General features: G+C 42.9%; 1 protein-coding gene across 6 annotated transcripts in view; it reads left to right on the plus strand.

The window, feature by feature from the left end:
- The window catches only part of ADAMTS17 (ADAM metallopeptidase with thrombospondin type 1 motif 17), a 363,335-nt gene that overhangs the window by 282,161 nt on the left and 59,384 nt on the right, over positions 1–21,790 (plus strand). The window lies entirely within an intron of this gene.

The following is a 21,790-nucleotide window of genomic DNA, read 5'->3' on the forward strand; positions in this document are numbered from 1 at the left end:
TAGCTTGGACCCACCAGAATCTGGGGCAACAGCACCATCAATGGTGGGGAGCAATAGGCAGTTAATGCCACAGTACTGCTCTATGCTATGTTCTGTTATTGTTGATGAGTGATTTCTGCTTGCTCAAATTACCAAATTTCTAGCTACTGAGCCAGAACTCTGATGGAAATACAGTCTTCACTGGAAGGCATTCTGTAGGAGACCATTAGTAACATCTCATGGCACAGGAAAAAAAAAAAAAAAGCCACCACCACACTTTTAACCAGTACCCATTGGCTTCCCCAAATTACTTTGTCTTGGTGGAGAAGGAAACAAATATTAGCATCTGAGTGTCCAGGAGAAAGGGTGCACACAGGCTAATGTAGTGGGTGACCTGTTTCAGTGGCTGAAATTCATGCCAATGAGTGTGGATCTTGGTGTTTGTTCTTTGGGATCAATCAGAACTTCTGTCCCAACCCCAGCTTTCATGGCCGTGTTACCGATGTGAACTCTCTTAGGTTGTCAGGAGATGAATTGTGTGGAATATGTTCATCAGTTAAGCCTCCTCTTTTCGAGTCATTTTAGCGTGACTTCGGCAAATCCATTACATTGTGTCATGTCACCCTTTGACCTTCCGTTCGGCTCTGAATTGAGGTGAATGGTTTTTGCTTTGCGGTTCTGTGTATCATTTAAGGCATGTTGACCTTTTCCAATTAGACTGGGTGTTTAGTATTTCCATTTTTTAGGTTTCTTAACTCAATTTGTGCCGCTCGCCTAGTACAAGAGTTTCACAACATATTTGGCTTCTGCACCATCCCCCTTTGTTTTGTCAAACTCTTAAAATGTGTCTGAGTGAGAAAGAGAGGAGACAGGAAGGAAAAAAAGAAGGTGAGGCTTGCTGCGATGATTTTCTGTGCTCCTTGCCAAATTAAGAATGAAATTCCACCCTTAAGGCTGAAGGCCTGGAGGAAGAGCTCACTGCAGGAAATCTGCTTGAGCACCCTCGGTATGAGCAGCCGTACCACAAACCTATCGATCAGTCCCTCAACAAGTCACATTCGTGGGCCACAGAAAGAAGGATTTGCCACTGTAAAGACTCAGCAGTCTAACAGGCTACAGCCTCTTCTCTGGAAACTAAAGATGGCCTGGCCCTGGTGAAGTGATTGGAAAATAGGGTAAGAGACGATGGAGGAGGAGAGGTCAGCATGAGTTCAATGGCATGATTGAGCAAAAAGGTCTTAGGGCTCCATTCGAGAAGCATATTTTAAAATCAGTTCTGTTTTCAAACTATTTTATACCCAAGTCTTTTTAAAATTATGCACAGAAACCAATAAAATGAAACAGATGAAATGAAAGCTGCTGCCACTGAATTGAGACACACACGTGATGTGGCAGAGTGGGCCAGTCTACTCTGCCTTTTCCACCTCTCACAGTAGGTCCTGGCTCCTCTGTGGGACTCCAGGGATAAGGTTTAAAAATCAAGGGTTCTGCGTCCTGTAGTGATAGAGTAGCTTATATTGGACCAACCCTCCTGCAGATTACAATTACAAACTCTGGAGACAGTATAAAAAGCAATTGTTTAAAAGCTAGAAAGCAGCCTGGGAGAGGGGGCTCCCGCCTGTAATCCCAGCACTTTGGGAGGCCAAGGCGGGCAGATCACTTGAGGTCAGGAGTTCGAGATCAGCCTGGCCAACATGGTGAAACCCTGTCTCTACTAAAAATATAAAAATTAGCCGGGTGTGGTGGCAGATGCCTGTAATCTCAGCTACTCAGGAGGCTGAGGCAGGAGAATTGCTTGAACCTGGGAGGCGGAAGTTGCAGTGAGCCGAGATCGTACCACTGCACTCCAGCCTGGGCAACAGAGCGAGACTCCATCTCAAAAATTAATTAATTAAAGCTAGAAAGCAATTAGAAACTGAAGAGAAATAAAGAAATGGAGGAATAGAGTGGCATGGAATTGAATTACCCATGTTGACAGCTCTTTAACCAAATGAAGGCCCTAGTTCCATTGAGACTAACTAAAAGTCTGATAGATACCTGCCATCTTTTACTGGTTAAGCCATCAAAGGAGAATATTCAGGGAAACCCATAGCAGCTAGAAATTGAGAAGGAAAAACTCCAGAAAAGAGGGAGCCACAGAAGGGGACTCCCAAATTCTGCATGTATCTCAAGAATCTCTGGGAATTCTTAGAGACTAAGGCCAAATCTAAGAATAAGACAGCCCCGCCAGACCCCACATAGCACAGCTAAGGCTAGAAGACCTGAACTGAGACGGTAGCTGCTGCCCACCATAAGAGAGACAATGCCTGGAGTTTTATTCCAGCAAATTAGCTGCCTACTAAAACAAACATTCAATATTCTTCTAAAATGATACTCTAGAACTGCACTGTTCAATATGGTAGTCACTAGCCACTCCAAATTGAAATCTGCTCTAAATATAAAATATACATGAGGTTTTAAATATTTAGTATGAACAGAGATTATAAGTCTTAACTTAATTTTATAAAATAATTTTAGATTATAAAATATCTTAATTTTCATGTGATTACTTTGATTATAATCATCCCAAAGGATTATATTTTGGATACATTGGGATAAACAAAATTACTAAAATTAAAATCGAGATTTTTTTACTATTTTAATGTGACTTCTAAAAAATCCAAATTAACAGGCTGGACATGGTGGCTCATGCTTGTAATCCCAACACTCTGGGAGGCCAAGGCAGGTAGATCATCTGAGGTCAGGAGTTCGAGACCAGCCTGGCCAACATGATGAAACCCCATCTCTACTAAAAATACAAAAATTAGCCAGACATGGTGGCACACACCTGTAGTCCCAGTTACTCAGGAGGCTGAGGCAGGAGAATTGCTTAAACCTGGGATATGGAGGTTGCAGTGAGCTGAGATCATGCCTCTGCACTCCAGCCTAGGTGACAGAGCCAGACTCCATCTCAAAAAAAAAAAAAATCCAAATTATATATCCAATTCTCATTTCTGTTGACCAGTACTTCTGTTCATTAGTGTATCATTCACAGTGTTCTGGGTACAATCCAAAATTACTAGTCATACAGGGAAACAGATCCATACTCAAAAGAGAAGGCCATTAATGGAGACTGACTGCAAGATGACGTATGTGTTGGAATTAGAAGAAAAGAATGTTAAAGCAGCTATTGTGACTATGCTAAAAAATGTAAGAAAAGCTATGCTCATGGTCACAGAACATTTAGGGAATCTCAAGAAAAAAAGAGATACTCTACAAAACACAATTTTACGACTAAAAAATACAATATCTGAAATTTTAAAAATTCACTCCATGGATCTAACAATAGAGTAAGATGATGAAAGATTAGTAAAGTTGAAGATAGAAGTTTGGACATTATTCAGTCTAGAAAACGGGAAGGAAAAAATTGTTGACAATGAGCAAGACTCAGTTACCCGTGGGGCAGTATCAAGCATTTTAGCATAAGGGTAATGGGAGTCACAGAAGGAGAGGAGAGAGAAGATGGAGCAGAAAATAATCATTTAAGGAACAGTAATCAAAAATTTCCCAGGTTTAGTGAAAGACAGATGAGAAGTAATCAGATCACATCTTCATGTTTCAACTAGATTCCAGATTAATTCAAGGTGCCATAACAAAGCCCTCTGGTCATTACAACAAGTGGGCCAGTATAGCAAGTTCATGATTTTGCCTCCCATGTATCTTCTAAGAGAGAACCTTGCTGCACTGCAAAACTGAAAACAGAAAATCATGTAGGAAAACACCTATAAAACAAAGTGACATAAACAAACATGAGTATAAACTCTATAAATGAGTGCCACGGAGCTGTGCTAAGCCTGTGATAGATAACATCAAGTGTGTGTATTGCTACAGAAAGTTCAGAGTCATTCTGGCTTGATAGACCACAGTCCTGCAGTCTTGCCATGTTTTAGCCAAGTTCAGGCCAAACACACTTCAGACTAAAAGCAATTTCAGAAGCACGTTATTAGTATCTCCATAGAACAGGAGTCAGCAAACTTCATCTGTATAGGTCTAGAGAATAAATATTTTTGCCTTCACAGGCCACATGTGGTCTCTGGCACATTTTTTTCTGTATTTTGAGTCATAATCCTTTAAAACATGTAAAATTTGTTCTTTACTCTTGGGTTGTACAAAAATAACCCCACAGGCCAGACTTAGCCCATGCATAAGAGTTTGCTGGCCTCTGTCTCAGATTATTGCTTACTCTCATTTTGCCCACTGAGATATTGGGACCACACCCTCAGCATGAGCCAGAGCTCTGCAGGTATTAGCTCAGGGAATGTATTTTCTTATTATACAAAGGAGAACATGTTAGAATACTGAATTTCTTTTTATTGTGTAACTTGATAAATATTCGATTTCTGCCTCCCCACCACTTCTCTTTTCCCACCTCCTTCCACTCCCTTCCTGACTGTAAAATCATGTGAATCAGACTTAAAGAATGAGTGGAATTACTTAAAGCCCAGAAGAAAATGAAATTGAAAAACAAGAGAAAATAGCACCTAAAATCTGCCTTAGAGAGCCTCGACAGGAAGTGCCTGGATGCCTGCCCTAGGCTGGTTTTGTTTGCTAATTTGTTGATTTGTTTATTCTGAACCATCTGACCTTGTATTTTTTCTTAAAAGTGCCATGACTCATCAGAGAGGATTTATTGTTTGGCTAAAGAAATGTATAATCTGATAATAGATTTTAAAGCTCTTGCAAGTCCTAACAAGATAGATCTATGCATATATACATACACATACATACACACACACACGTAAATATGTCTACATGCACAATATACATATATATATACGTATTATGTACAGTAGTCCCTGCTTATTTGCAGTTTTGCTTTCTGTGGTTTCAGTTACCCAGGGTCAACCATTGCCCAAACATATTAAAAGGAGAATTTCTGAAATAATTCATCAGGTTTAAGTTGCTTGCTGTTCTGAGTAGTGTAATGAAATCTCACACCATACTGCTCTGTCCTGCCCAGGACGTGAATCATCCCCTTGTCCAGGGGATCTACAGTGTCTCTGCTCCCTGCCTGTTTGTCACTCAGTAGCCATCTCAGTTAGCAGATCGACTGTTGGGTGTCATAGTTCTTGTATTTTACTTAATAATGGTCTCAAAGAACAAGAGTGGTGACGATGGCAAGTCAGATGTGCTAAAGAGAAGCTGTAAAATGCATCCTATAAATGGAAAGGTAAAAGTCTTCAACTTAATAAGGAAAGAAAAAAAAATGTTTGCTGAGGTTGCTCAGATCTACAGTAAATGAATCTTCTACCCATGAAATTGTGAAGAAAGAAGAAAGAAATCTGTGCATAGTATATACAGGGTTCAGTACTAGCCTTAGTTTCTAGCATCCACTGGGGGTCTTAGAACATATCTGCCACAGATAAGGGAGGACTTCTGTACAGCTATTATACACACACACATATTTGGACAACAAAATTTGAATTATTGCATGGCACGATCTAGTTGTCATGAGTCTTTCATAAGAACCTGTGGTTACGTGGATTCATGCTAGTAAGTGAAGAAAAGTGGAAAGACTGACCTTAGGAAATGAATGCCAGAAAATCAGGGAGATTGGACACACAAGTAAGAACTGCACTTGGGCAAGAGGGTGAGGTGGAGATGTGGAGGGTCTGGATTACAAATGGCTGTTTCAGATGGGGTGGCTTGAGTGGAGGACAGAGCCTGTAACCTGGAAGAAGAGCCCAAGAATCCCATGGTGTGAACTTTATTAAACAAGCCAGAATGCAACCCATTGTTGAACCTGGCAAGGTGAAAGAGCCTTTCTGTGTTATTGTTACTCTTTGACCTTTAAAATGGCAGAGATGTTTGTCTTTTTCCTTTATACTTTCCTTTATTTCTCCTGATCTCCCTTTAATTTTCTTCAACCCTTTTTCCATTGAGTTCCTGACAGTTTCCTTTGCCTTCCCAACTGCACACCATTCGCACCTCTTTATTCTAATCCTAGCTCTGTGGATACTTCTCCCAAACCTTGCTGTAACCATATGGAATCTGGAGTCTGACACGCACGGCAGATGGCGTCTCCCCAGCATCTCACACACCAACACAAAAACATAGACAAACCTGGCCCTGACATTGGCAGGCGTGGCAGAAATCACAGATCAGCTCAGCTGTTATGGCCATGGCCAGCAGCCTTCACCTTGCTGACCACAGTCTGCAGGGAAGAGTCCTCCCCATCGTTCAGCATCCAAAGAGCAGTACTGTGTGCCGAGACCCTTGAGACCCAGCCTCAGGTGGTCCTGGAGCAAGGAGGCAGGAGCTGGCAATGAAGTGGACCTGTCCCGGCGCACAGACCTTGTGCTTTACCAGATTTAACATTTTTGCAGTCTTTAAGAGCTTATTCGCCACTTGAAAAAGGCCATTCCAAGTTATTAGATATTTCCCTATAGTATTTATGATTTGAACTTCTTCCCAAGCAGTACATGCTGTACTGTACATTGAATTAGAGTGATTCAGAAAAGAACATTCAACATCTTACTGGCAATTGAATTGAATAGTCATTTTCAAGGAAGTGTCTTTGGTTTTTAAATTTGTTCTCCTTCCTCAATTATCTTAATCAGGCTGGCCTTATTTGGGGTTGAAATGGAATAGAATCCCTTCCTTTTTATTAAAGCACATTTTGTGTGTGTGCACGCGTGCATGTATGAGAGAGAGAGAGAGATTGTGACTTAAGAATGAAGTCACTGGAATATGTGGATCTTTAGCTACAGCCACAATCTGAAAAGATACGGTTTTTTAATCAATTTCTTGCTAGTCTGAAACATAAACATTTTCTTTCCTGTCTTTTTCTAAACTAAAATAGGTAAATCTAATTGTGACTAAATCTGTGGTCTATTACATGCCTTGTTGATGGTATGTGAGTGGGGAGGAGAAATTTACATTGCCAAAATGCTGGAACTTTTTCTGACACAAATTTCAGGATGTCACCTGTCTTTAAATTAAGTGGTAAATTTTGAAGCCTTACCTTATTGATCTAAATTAAGAAACATTCAAGATGGAGGACAAGAAAGCATTTTCAGAGATTTTTTTATTTTTTTGGGTCATTTGACCATCCCTTCGTTTGATCATTACAGAGAATGAGAGAACGCCCTGGTGCCAGGTTCACAGGCGACAGGATTTCTCCTGTTGGGAAACGCTTTGCATGTAGGCTCTGCAACCCATCAAAAGAGATGCTTCTCTCTTCCTGACTTTTCTGAGTAATAAAATATGAAGACCATCAAGCACTTGATGTTTCCATTTGACTTTTTATGTCACAATTACAAGAAAGGAGAAGTAAAGGGAAAAGGTGAGATTTAGTCTGAGGAATACTGAAAGAACAAAAACAATAACAACCGCTGCCCCCAAAAAGATTACAAAGCGATCTATCAGAAATGAAGGGAAGCTGTGTATTCTCCAGGTTCTGGAAGAAACATCAGCCCATAGAAGAAATGGCTGTGCAGTAAGGGCAACAGTGGAAGGGTTCCTAACTTGTGGAATTGCTGAGAGGTTTCAGAAATGAGCTTGGATATGTTGCTGGCTGCTTCTCCAAATGGTCCTTTCCCCTTTGCCTTGAGCCTTTTTTGGTCATTCTTGGCAGAGTCCAGTGCTCGCTGACTCTCTTACAGCAATGAACAGTCCACAGATAAGAATTATTCATTTCTCCTTCTGAGTGTATACTTATATACAAATACATTGAAAGTAAAAAGACGGAAAAAGTTGTATCATGCAGACAGAGAGCAGGAGTGCTATACTAATATCAGACAAAAAGATTTTTTATAAAAATATATTACTGGAATACAGACATTTTATAATGATAAAACGGCAATCCATCAGGAAGATATAACAATTGTAAACATATAAGACCCTAAAATACATGGAGCAAAACTGACAGAAATGAAGGAATAAATACATAACTCAACAATAGTAACTGGAGACTTCAATACCTCACTTTCAATAATGGATTTTAAAAACAAGGTATATCAACAAGGAAATGGAAGACTTCAACAACATTATAAACCAACCAAACCTAATAGATATCTATAAAACACTCCACCTAACAACAGCAGAATTTCCATACGGAACATTATTCAGAATAGATCATATACTAGGCCAGTAAATAAACCTAACAAGCACAAAAAAAATAGAAATAATACGAAGTATGTTCTCTGGCCACCATGGAATGAAATTAGAAATCAGTAAGAGAAAGAAGTTTAAGAAACTCATAAGTACATGGAAATTAAACAGTACCCTTCCTAAACAACCAGTGGGTCAAAGAGAAATCACAAGGAAAACTAAATCATATTTTGAGATGAATGGAGGTGAAGGCGCAACATAACAGAACTTCGGGAATGTGGCTAAAGCAGGCCTGAAGGGGATATTTATGGTTGTAAACACTTATATTGAAAAAGAAGAAAGATTTCAAATCAGTAAACTAACCTTCCATGTAATGACACTGGGAAAGAAGAGCAACAAACCCTAAAACAAGTAGAATGAAAGAAATAGTAACATTCATGCAGAAATTAATTAAATAAAGGGTAGAAAACAGTAGAGCAGAATAATGAAACCAAAAGTTAACTATGGGAAGAAATCAACAAAATTGGCAAGTCTTTAGCTAGATTGGCCAAGAAAAAAAGACGTAAATTACTAAGTTAAATAATGAAAGCAGGAATGTTACTACTGAGCTTACAGAAATAAAAAGGATTGGGAATGAACACTGTGAACAACTGTATGCCCTAAGTTAGATAACTTTCAGAAAATGGACAAAGTCCTACACATAAGCAAACTACTGAAACCAAATAAAGAGCATCTGCAAAAAACCCACAACTAACACCATATTTAAAAGTGAAAGACAGAATGCTTTTCTCCAAAGATCAGGAGCAAGACACAGTATCTGCTCTTACTATTTCTATTCAACATTTTATTAAAGATTCCAGCCTAGGCATTTACCCAAGTAAATGAAATAAAATGCATCCATATTTGTATAGAAGAAGTAAAACTGTCTGTATTTACAAATGACACGATATTGTATACAGATAATACTAAGGAATCTCTAAAAACGATTAGAACTAATAAACAAGTTCTGGATGTTTGCAGATGTAAGATCAACAAGGAAAAATCAATTGTATTTCTGTATAGCATCAATTAAATGAAGTTAAGAAAAAAATCCACTTATAATAACATCAAAAAAATAAAATACTTTGGAATAAATTTAATAAAAGAATTTTAAAACTCATATTCTGAAAACTACAAAAATATCTCAATAAATGGAAAGACATTCATTTTCATGAATGAGAAGACTTGTTAAGATAACAGTACTCTACAAATTGATTTATAGATTTAGTGCAGTCTCTATCAAAATTCAAGCCGTCTTGCTTCCACAAATGGGGACGTGACCCTAAAATCCGTATGGAATTGCAAAGGGCCTCAAATCATCAAAACAATCTTAGAAAAGAATAGCAAAGTTGGAGGACTCCTGCTTCCCAGTTCCAAAGCTTACTACAAACTAGAGTGATCCAGACAGTGTGGCCCTGGCATAAGGATAGACATAAAGAACAATGGCATATAACTAAGAGTCCAGAAATAAATCTTCACAGTTATTGTCAATTGCTTTTCCACCAGGGTGCCAAGAGCAATCAATGGAGAGAGAATAGTCTTTTCAAACAAATGGTGCTGTGACAACTTGCTATCCACATGCAAAAGAATGCAGTTGGTGGGGGGTGCATTGGCTCATGCCTGTAATCCCAGCACTTTTAGAGGACTGCTTGAGTCCAGGAGTTCGAGACCAGCCTGGGCAACATGGTGAAACACTTTCTCTACAAAAAATACAAAAATTAGTCTAGTATGGTAGTGTGTGTCTGTAGTCCCAGCTACTTGGGTGGTGGGGGGGGACAGGCTGAAATGGGAGGATCGCTTGAGCCCAGGAAGTCGAGGCTGCAGTGAATCTAGATTGAGATTGCACCACTGCACTACAGCCTGGGTGACAGAGTGAGACCCTGTCTCAAAAGACAAAGGACAATCAAAAAATGTGAAAAATATTTTCAAATTATATATCTGATAAGGAACTTATGTTAAGAATATCTAGGCCAAGCATGGTGGCTCATGCCTGTAATCCCAGCACTTTGGGAGGCCAAGGTGGATGGATCTCCTGAGCTCAGGAGTTCAAGACCACCCTGGGCAACATGGTGAAACCTCATCTCTACTAAAATACAAAAAATTACCTGGGTGTGGTGGCACATGTCTTTAGTCTCAGCTACTCAGGAGACAGGCACGAGAATCGCTTGAGCCCCAGAGGTGAAGGTTGCAGTGAGCCAAGATCATGCCACTGCACTCCGGCTTGAGCTACAGAGTGAGACCCTGTCTCAAAAAAAAAACAAAAAAACAAAAAAGGGAATACCTAAAGAACTCGTACAACTCAATAATAAGATAACACAGAACCTAGCTGAAAACTGAACAAAGGATCTGAACAGACATTCCTCTAAAGAAGGTGTACTCAGCATCCTTAGCAGGGAAATGCCAATCAAAACCATAAGGAGATTCCACTTCACACTCACTAGTGTGGCTGTGATCAAAAAGATAGATGATAACAAATGTTGATGAGGATGTTGAGAAATCAGGACTTTCATACACTGGGATGGGAACGTTAAATGACACAACCACTTTTTAAAAAAAATCTGACAGTTGCTCAAAAAGTTCTGCTTTGAGTTATTCAAATCAGCAATTCCAGTACTGTGTATATACCCAAGAATAATAAAAACATGTCCACACAAGAGCTTGTACACAAACGTTCATAGCATTATTTATAATGGCCAAAAGGTAGAAGCATGGCACATGTTCATTCACTGAAGAATAGATAAACAAAATGCAATATATTCAGGGAGTGCAATATTATTCAGCCATAAAAAGGAATGAAGTTCTGGCACAGAGAAACCCTGAAAACATGCTAAGTGGAAAAAGCCAGACACAAAAGGTCACGTATGAAATTCCATTTAGATGCAATGTCTAGATGAGACAAAATCCATAGAGATGGAAGGTAGATGCCTAGGGCTAATCAGGAGGGAGAGGGATGGAATTGGGGGTTGATAACTAAAGGGTTACAGGGTTTCTTTTGTTGTAATAAAAATATCCTAGATTGTAATGAAAACCATTGAATTGTATGCTTCAAATGGTTGAATCGTGGTATATAAGTTATATCTTAATGCTATTAAAAAACTCACGAAAAAGTGCACATTTATGGTTGCAGGCTCTTGGGGAGCTAAGGAGAGGCCTTCCACAGGCTCCCGTGAGTTCAAAGGCTGACACAACAACCCAAAGCTCACGATATCTCGGGACTTGGGGCAGTGGAGACAGTCAGGAGCCTGTGCTAGAAATGTCCTAATTGTCCCTTCTCAAGCAGGCATCGATGGATCTTGTTTAGCAGCTGCCTTTTATCATGCTGGGCTGCTTATGTCACCACCTCCTCTGTCCTTTCCTGCTGCGCAGTTTCAGCTTCTCCCAGCGCCTCTGGTGGGGATTCTTAGGACAGAGAATTTGCCCAGTGTGGTCTGTTGTGCTTCGGCAGGCCCTTTCACAGTGCACCTTCTCCTTGCTGCCTCTCTGTGCCCTCCTTACCTTTCCCCTGGAGGGGCTTTCTGGCAAGTCATGCACCGCCATGGCTGTCATTCCCAAAGACTCTGACAGAGAAGCCCTAATCCTTCTCCCTGGGCCGGCCATCATCTTTGCAGCCTCATAGAAAAGCCATCCCAAGCTTCACATTGGAGACACCCTCCCATTGGCTGGTTGGGTTTGGAACTGGGAGTCAGGGATTTTCTTTCCCCATGTTCTCTGTGCTTCTCACTTGCAGTGGAGCCTGGACGGGACTCCCTGTGTCTCTGAGCAGTAGCTTGTACACCCATAACCTGCAGAGAATAACAATGTTCTCTGCATGTTATTTCAACAACGATAACTTGGTGAGTTATCTTTTCATTTTCTAGGTCATTTCTTGTTCATATTTATACCACATACTACCAAGTTCTTGCAGGATTTGACATTGCTTAATATTGGCCTGAGCCCACCTACCTTAGTGCTGGACAAGATGAAAAAGGGTGTTGTAAACTGAACAGGGAGGCCAGCCTCTGGGGGTCCCTCTGGAACCATGCAGACCCGCCTGTCCTCCTGGTGGCCCCCAGCTTGCCCCCAGGCTTGGCACACCTGAGGATCAATGCCTAGATTTGCTCACCCCAGTCAGTGAAATCCTACCCCGAAAAAAGTGCCATCCTCCTTTCCCCCTCATCCCCTGCACCTCTGCCTCAAACCCCAAAACAGAAACATCAGAATAAGAATGAGCAAACATTACACACTGCTGAGACAGTGAAAATAAGAACGTAACCAAAGTCGTGGCCAGGATCCCTTCACACACACATAGGATAAATCTTTTCCTAGGTAATATATGTACTCTGGAAATACTCCAGAATTCATATTAATTTTTTTAAAATAACTGAGCACATCCCTTATGATCATGTTTTACATCTGTTCCTCTCTAAGAAACCATTTAAGCCTTTCTAGAAAGACCTCACATAGGCTAGATTCATAAACATTCAGGGCTGCCTGTCAGAGCTAATATCGTGAAACCTGGGTCATTTCTAACCATCTAAAGCATTGCTGGGGAATTGCATGCCTGGCCTTTGTTCAAAGTTACTGCGCTTTTGAAAGCTGAGCACCCTGAGTACCTGAGGGTTGCCTTTTTACAAATGTTCCAAGTGCTTGAGTTTTCCTCATGGAGTATGACATTAATCTTAGGTCCCCGGGGTGACGGGGCATTTGCTGGGAGACAGGCAGGTTCTCCTTTTCCAAGGAAGGTGGACTTCCAGCTCTGTGTGCCTGCATGTTTATGCTAAGGCGGTTATTAAGGAAAGAATAGAATGAAAGATTTATCAGTGAGCTAAGGACATTGCACTGAGAGGGAAGAGGCTGAACCTGTTTTAACTTTTTCTTATGTGGGAATGAGTTTATCAGGTCCTTTTCCAAGAGAGGTTTTAATGCTGGAGGAATAAGGAGAACAAGTAGGTGTCAGGCACACAAAGGAGCAGGATGGAGACATCTGAAGCCACCAGTGGCCCTTTCCCCAGTTCTGTTTGGGACATTTTCCAAGAGGGACTTAGTGGCTTAAATGTCAAAGGAAAGAGTTTGCAAGTGAACTGTCTTGGGCTGCTTGTCGGCCAAGGCCACAAACACCAGCTCCGATACAAGCAGTGGTGCACATGTGGGGTCCTTCATCCCAAGCCCAGCAGTGGCATCCCGTTTCTGCAGGGGCTCACTGTGCTCTTCAGGTGAGGCCAGGCATCCAGCCTGCGAGTGGCAGGTGCTTCCCAGGCTGCAAACTACATGCCCTGCAGCTTCCTCGCTGGCCGGCCAGGCCTCTGCACTATGTACACAGTGACCACGGACACAGCACTACCTCCCACAGCACAGCCTGTGCCAAGATTAGAGGGAAAGGGGATTCTGTGGGCATGTCAGGTAGGGAAGTACTGGCTCAGACAGCCCCACAGGTCTCAATACTCTGTGGTCTCTCGCCGACAGATGCACTTTTGATGTACCACTCTGTGCTGTGAACCACTTTGAGGATCCTAGGCTTGTGCTTCTTCCCAGGAGAATTTTAATCCTGGAATCTACCCTTCCTGGAGCTTCTGCAGAAAGAGTTGCTCCCACCAGCAAGGTCAAGGCACTGTGGGCTCACAAGGGCTTGGGGGACCCTATACCTTCCCTAGAGAAGTAAACACAGCCAACCTCTTTCTTCCATTGGATAGACGCTGGTGTATAGTGGGAGGTAAGGAGACCATCCAATAAGTTGATGGCATCACTGCCAATAAAACTTCTGTCCCCACCAGTCCCCCAGTCTGCTCCGAAGCCATGGCTGTGGTGTGGACATGCAAGGAGGTGATCCTGGCACCACCGGCTTCTGGAGCACAATTGGGCCTCGCTGGGCCACAGAAACCAAATCTGAACCTGTCCCAAAAAGATAAGAGAATATAGAAAGAATGTGGAGTAGCTCCCAAAATTGAAGAGACACTGAAAAGTTGGTCTGGGAGAGAAGATCCCAGAGCTGGCTGAAGCGGCTCCTGCATCCACTCCAAAGGTCCCTCTGCTCAGAACCCAGGTTCCTGCAGAGTCTGATCAGTCTTTCTCAGCTCGTGTGCTCTGCTGCTGTTGGCCCGCAAACGGGAGCATGGGAAAGAAAACCGAGGTGTCTCAACTCTCACCAGAAGAAGGAAGATGACATGAGACAGGCAGACATTATTAAGTCCAATGGAGAGACAGGCTGAGGTCATGATCTAACCAAGACTGAGAAATGAAGACTGTCCAACCCATGTTGCTCTCAGCTAGAATGAGAGCAGGCAAGTCTGTTAGCAAGAGGGCTACTGTACTGGAAAATCCCCGTGTACTGGGAAAAGCCAGCCCAACCGGAATGTTGCTCTTGGATGGGAACTTTCAACATCAGCAGCTGTATGATTCTCAAAGCATGAGAGTTTTTTTTCCAAACTCTTCATGACTGGGTGTGGTACAACCTGTTACCAAACCCAGACTTATCCTGGTTATTTTAACCTCAAGATTGTACCAACAGAATCTCCAGTCCCCGGAGTGTAATTTGATCAGGTGCGATGGCTTGGGGGAAAAAAAAAAAATGGGTGCAGTGGACTCATCAGCTGCTGGCTCAGCCCTGCTCACTGGGCCTTCTGCTTCCTGTTGAGAGCTTAGTGTGGGCCCATAAATTCCAGAGAACCGTTTTTTGTTTTTTTTTTTTCCCTCTCCAAACAGTACTTGAAAATGATTTTATTGTAAAAGTAGAGGATTTGAAAACTCAGAAATTGTATTCTTGCTGAGGTGTAAAGCGCAGAAGCAGCAGAAAGGCAGCGCTCTTTGGGAACGGGCCAGTTCACTCTTGCTCATCAGCAGTAAGGAGAGAAAGGAGGAAGTGGCTGCTGGCTGTCTCGTGGGTTAGGGAGCCCCACAGTCCCTCTGGAAAGTCGACGTATTCACCATATTTTACAGATGAAGACTTTGAGACGCTTAGTCATTGAGTAGCTTTCCCAGCCCATTCTGGTAACAAAATGCAAAACAATGTTTTCCTCCTTTAAATCTTACATACTTTCTGCTTCTTCATTCTCATTTTAAAAACAGTACAACCTGCTTCTGCCATGGCATGAAAAAGAACCCTTTTGACCAAGGCAGCTCTAAATCGATATTCAAAAGCGGGGCAAGAGAGTCATCAGGCAGTACTGTAGTGGCATTTAACTCAGAGTGCTATCAAGGGGAAGCTGGAGTGGCTCCTTTCCCTGGAAGTGAAACTCACAGCCCGAAGGCCCAAAGCTCTGGGATTAAACACTAGAGCAATTTCTCAGAATGCTGTAGTTAGTTGGTTTTCTGGCTTGTTGTTGGTGTTATCTGCACCCATACTAGAAAAGAAATTAAAATTCAGGACATATCTAACACAAGGGGTTCAATATGAAGGTGGTTTCCCAGGAGACCTGGAGAGATTTGGGGTTGAGGCAGTAAGAGGTGCTGACGGGTGCCATCCTGGACCTCCAAGACAAGCACACATGCCTAGCTGACCTTGAGCTTGGAGGGGCTGGGAGGGACTCTCACTCAGACCCCAAGTGACCAGTGATGCAAGTTGCTAGGCAATGGAGAAGGAGAGGTGTGTCTGTGACCTAGGCCTGAGATTTTCTGGGTAAGGAACTAAACCTACCCATTCAGGACTCAAACCCACAGCTTCTGAAACCTCCATGCTGTCCTCTATAGCTAAATAATGCATCTACCTGTGCCAAGTGCCGCGTACAGATACGACACCTCCATCATTCCTGTATAGTCTGTGCGACTCTGTTTCTTTAGTCTTCCCTTTCTTTTTCTTGTTCCTCTTCCCCATAAGGGCAAGGACCTTATCAGTGCTCAATTCACTCAGCAGATACTCGTCAGGAACTTATTTGTAGAATCAAGCTGCCATATGTAGTACTCTACAAATGTGGAAATCACCGGGTGTGCAGCTTAGTCTCCAGTGCCCAGCAGTGCCTAGAGCTTAGTAGGTCTTAGTAAGTCATTTGAACAGATACATGGATTGTTTGATACTGGTGGAGGGAATGTGCCTCAGTCATCCCGGAATTGCTCATCTCTATGGTTAGTGGCATTATGTCGAAAATGAGATTTCATTCCAGTGGCATAAGCATTTGCCCATTAGGGGGCAGATGTCTGTCCTGGACAGATGCTCCATTGATGAAGGGGTGGAAATCAGAGGCTGGTTAGGACCCTGGTGTGTGTTGGATTGTCTTCTAGTTAAGTCGTTCACCCTCTCTAGGTACAGCCTGTGGTCGACTTTACCCATGCTGTGTCCTACCCACAGCCCACCTTGACTTCTCCCTCTAGTCCTACTCATTCCACTCTCAGCAGCAGTTTCTGCAGACATATTTTAAATCCTTCCTTTACCTGCTTATGCTTTACAGCAGCCTTTCTTGAAATGGATTTGTTTAAAGTTGGAAGCAATAGCAAGATCATCATCTACTTATCATGTAGAGGCAAAAAGACATGCAATTTGTTAGGTTCGGTAGCTAGCCAGAAAACGAATGAAATATTCCATCCATTTCACCCACGGGCAGCTTCACATGGTGGGTATTGAGAGCCTGACCTCCGGTCCCCACCTCACCCCTAGCTGCATGCAAACCCACAGGCAAGTTACATGATCTCGCCATCTGTAAAACTGGGAAATGAGAACATCTCTCATAGAAGTCTCGAGGAGATTAAGTGAAGTAATGCCTATAAATTCCTTCACCCCGAGTAAGCACTCCATGAACGCCAGCCAAAACTATCATCACTGCTCAACTACAAAACTATATCGACGGTAAACATCAGCCAGCTGTTGGACCCCAACATTTCATGGGTTATCCATTATTTCGTAAGACACTCCTCACACATACACGTGCATGTGCACACACACATTTTTAATACAGTTATAACTAGGTAATCTAAACCCATGTTGGTATTTTCCAGATAGTAAAAGCTTGGGGACAGGTCCCACAGTATGCTAACATTCCCCTTCTTGTCAGAACAAGTTCGTATAATTTATACATATTTCAGGGTAAATTGCAACAGCAGAAAAGTCCTGAGTGGTTCTTTTGTAACTTCTTGAATGCTTTTGAGCTCTCCACCTGTGAACTTTAGGTAGTATCATCAGCAGGATGGGGGTAAGACTAGGGAAGGAAAAAGGATTATGGGAGGGTCTCAGCGTCATTCAAACCCGAAGATTGGATTTCAGGCTCAGTGTGTGACTAGAGACTTCACAGATGTGCCATCCCCCGGTGGCTCGTTACAGACCACTGGAGCCCTGGTAGGGGGAGCGTGAGGAGGCTGCCTTTGTGGGTGGATGTGAAAGGCTGGGTCCTGCCAGCACTTCTGTCTGCTAACCTGTATTTGGGTTTAAATACCACTGAAGAAAGGAGCCTGGTGAAATTGAAGGACGTAATTTCCTAAAGGAATTCCTTAGGACATTAAGAGCAGAAATTAGCACTGAGGAGGTCATGAACATGCCCTGGCCCACACCGTGCCCACGGCTTAGTTGTGTTTTCCTTCCATGACTCTTAATCCGCTTCCTGGGAAGAGGACGTTCCCTGGCCAGTGGGAGAGAGCTTTACCCTGAATCATGAGAACAGGGAGGGAAAAACATTTCAGCTGCACCTGCCCAGTGAGTTGTCAGAGAGGACAAAGGGTGATCTGGGGGCCAGCACCTCTCAGAGAGCTGATCAGAAGCAAGGCTCAGGCCTCGGGTGATTATTTTCCTGATATGTCTAGTGGCTCTACTGCGCTGAAATCCCCAGGGGACTGGGTGACTGACAGAGTGCTGGGCCCCACTCCCAGAGCTTCTGATTCAGTAGATCCAGAGTGAGACCTGGGAACTTGCATTTCTAGCTAGGGCTCTGATAGCACTCATGATTCTGGTCCAGGGACTGTACTGAGAACCACCAGCATACAGTAACGAAGGTCCCTTGACATTTTAACTCAGAAAGCATGGTGGAAATCACCAGATTTGGTGAATTGGGTCCTGTGACTTGAATCTAACAGCAGATGCAAAAATCCTTCAGTATGGGGCTTATCTAGGAGGGAAAGGTAGTCCGTTACCTCATCTCCTGAGGGCTTCAGGGCCCAGAGCCCAGGCCACTAGGGGAGAGAGGCACAAGGCAGAGACCTAACCAAGTGGAGATTGAAGGCAGGACTTTGCAGGAGGCTCCAGGCCTTGCATGGCAGAAGCTGTGGTGACTGGAGCTGGGGATGGAAACGAGGCAGCCGGATGCCCTAATTGACAGACAAAGCACTCCCCATTTCTCTTCTCTCAGGCATACATGGATGAATAAAAGGGCTCATTACCCTGACTTTATTTCTTATAAAGCAGGAAGGTTCCTGACAACCTGGGAAGCAACGGCCATTGTGTTTTGCAGTTTGCCACAGTCAGGAAAGGAAACTGAGCAGGGTTAAATCTAGATCCCTATGTTTTGAGAAGATATTAATAGAATAAGTAAAGGTCAGAGTAGAGGTAGTTTTGTTCCCACAGCTACAGAAAGTCAATACAGCTCAGCACCTAGGGGAAATTCAGGAAGATTCCATTCTGACTCCATAATCACAACTGACCCAACAAGACATAAGATGGGAGACGTACTCAGGACTAGGGGTTCACCCCGGTGGCTCGGGGTGAGCCAGATGGAAAGACCCAAGTGCACTGAGGCATGCAGCAATGGGAGGGAGGAAATAGTCTGGAGCCTTAGCAAGCAGCTCAGACCAGACAGCGAGCTGTCCGCAAACAGCCCTGCTAAGAAACGTTCGACAAAGACAGCTTTTTGTGGTTGTTTTAAGTTGGCCCTTGAAATGAGGAAAACTGAGAAGGAGATGCCTGTTAAGGCTAAAAGTGACAAAAGGCAAAGTGCAGGTTCACTGCTGCTTTTCAAAAAGAAGAAGGAGGGTAAAGGTAAAAGGCAAAGGTAGAAGAAAGCAGGCAGAGAGCACGGCAGCTCAAGAAAACTAAGGAGGAAGCCCTGAGAAGCAGAAGCAGTGGAGTGAGGACTCCAGCAGCCAGGTTCCCATCCCAGCCCTGCTGCTGCCAGCAGGGGACCTGCAGCAGGCCACTCAACCTCTCTGTATGACAGGGGACTGAGAGAGTTCCTACTTCAGAGGGTTGTCATGAGAATGATACGAGTTAAGAGAAATAAATGGCTCAGGACAGTTCCTGGCACACAGTAAGAGCTAAATTTGTCATTTTTATGATCACTGTTATGATTTTCTAGAAGTGTCCAAAACCCCATTCCAGGACAAAATCCAATCCAAGATGCTACAGAACTCTACAGCTGTCATATCTGAGGCTCTGCTGACTGGTTCTGAGAAATCACAGCAGACAAGAGCAGAGCCAGGGGTCTGAGGGCTGGGTCTCAATTTCCCAAACAGATAAATGGCCGGGTCCAAAGAATGCCGTTTCAGAGTGCTGTCAACCCCTGGCACATCTAGAAGATGAGGGATGATTTAGGCAGTGGTTTGCATGCATTTTTGAAAAGAAGGCTGCATGAGTGCCCCAAATGTGTGAGGGTTTAATGAGAACATTCCACGCCTGTCTGACAGGGTTATTTGGGTGGTGGGTCAGGTCAGCAGGGCACTTAGTAAGCTTCCCATGATATTATGGATGAAGCAGGGACACGGATGGCTGATGGCTCATCATCCAGGCGCTCCAGTTCCTAGAGGGTCTGTCTGTGGCTCTGCCTGTACAGCTTGTCAGCAGCCTCCTGTCATGTGACTTCTCTGGGCAGGGCTCCCCAGTGGGGACTGCCATGGGGTTAGGAGACTCCACAGGAATGTGTGGCTATCAAGTGGTAGGGCTCTTCTCAGAACGGGGCACTTATTCTGCTTCCCAACCCACTCCTTGTGGCTCATGGGACTCAGACTCCCAGTTCTCAGGGTCTGCATGATGTCCTCACAGATCAGACCAAGAAAGAAAATGTGAACTGAAGATTTTATAACTAGCTAAACTATCCTTCCAGTATCAAAGCTTTAGAAAAACAGTTTTAAATAGACAAGAGCTGAGGATACTGTATCCATGAGCCCTTCTTGAGGAATATACTGGAGCAGGAATCAGCAAACTTTTTCAGCGAATGACAGATATTAAATATTTTAGGCTTTGCAAGCCACATAGTCTCTGTCTTAACTACTCAATTATATTGTAGCCCAAAAGCAGCTATAAACAATGTATAAACAAATAGACAGGGCTGTATTCTAATAAAACTGTATTCACCAAGACAAATATCAGGGAGGATTTGGCCCTCAGGCAGTAGTTTGCCAATCCCACTACTATCATAGGATGCCCTCCATCTAACCAAGAGATGACTGGGGTCAGTGGTACAAGGGCTGATGGTGAGCATCTTAGGATGTTTAATTGTGGAGCTAAGACTAACACAAAGTTAGATACAGGAATGGAAAATAATGTGCAAATGTTATATGCTCTGACAAAATGAAAAGAATACAACTAAAAGCAATAGAAAAAAAGAGAGTAGAATAAAAGAATAAAAATAAAGAAAAAAATAGAAAGCCGGAGAATCAAATGATAACATTGGTTGTTGTTTAGACAGTGGGTGGAAGTCAAGAGATATCATTAAAAACTGATAAACCAGGTAATAAGAGATTAGGAAAGAGAGGACGAAGTGTATTTTACAAAGGTATGGGTACTTCTGCACCTCCCAACTCTTATTCACCCTGTTCTCCTTGCCAGTAATGCCTTCACCTGTATTCTCCACTTGTACACATTAAAACACAATGTGATACCACTGACACACCCACTAGACTGGTTGAAATAGAAAAGACAGATGATACCATGTTTTGGCAAGGACATGGAGCCATTGACTTCTCTGTCATTACTAGTGTGAGTATAAATTGGCATAACCACTTTGGAAATCTATTTGTCTAATCATACAAATTCTCATGACCCAGAAATTCTACTCCTAGATTGTTTCAAGGTGGGCAGAGCTATACAGACATTCCCCAAAGTCTGAGGAAGCTGAGAGGCCAAAGAGGCTGACAAATTCAGTTTCTTAGAAAGAAACATTTAATAGGGACTTACAAACAGAAGCTATGTCTGTGCCTTGGGCAGCAGCAAGACAAGATGGTGGATCCCCATGCCATTGTCCCCCAGACCCAGGTCAAGGAATGGTTCAGATGTGATTCATAGGACACCTGAAGTGTGATAGCATATGGTTGTTTGACCAAAGAGCACAATTTATGGTATGTACCTGCTTTTACACAAGCAACAGTAGATAAACTGGAAATCTTGGAGGCCTTCCTGGAACTATAGTTAGTCAGTTAAACCAACCTGGTGGATAAGCATTCAAGATGGAGTTGCCTTAGCCTCCCATTTAATATGCAGTTGCTTTAGCTTCCACACAGGAATATGCCAGCAAGTTGTACAAGACATGTACAAGAATGTTCAGAACAGTGCTATTCATAAGAGGCCAAAACCTGAAACAACCCAAATGTTCATCCACAGTACGACGTATGGATTGTGGTCTAGTCATACAGTGAATATGACACACTGATGAAAATAGACTATTGTTCTACAAAACTTGGATCAATCTCACAAATGAAGCTAGACACAAAAGACAAGAGTGCATGCTCCGTGAGTTCATTTATATAAAGTTCAAAAACACACTAAACAAACCTGTGATGACAGGAGTCAGAATTGTTGGGGGAGGCTCATAACTGAGTATGAGAAGGCCTTCTGAGGTTCTGGTAATGTTCCTTTTCT

Source organism: Macaca thibetana, chromosome 7 (assembly GCF_024542745.1).
Source record: "Macaca thibetana thibetana isolate TM-01 chromosome 7, ASM2454274v1, whole genome shotgun sequence".
Lineage (NCBI taxonomy): Eukaryota > Metazoa > Chordata > Mammalia > Primates > Cercopithecidae > Macaca > Macaca thibetana.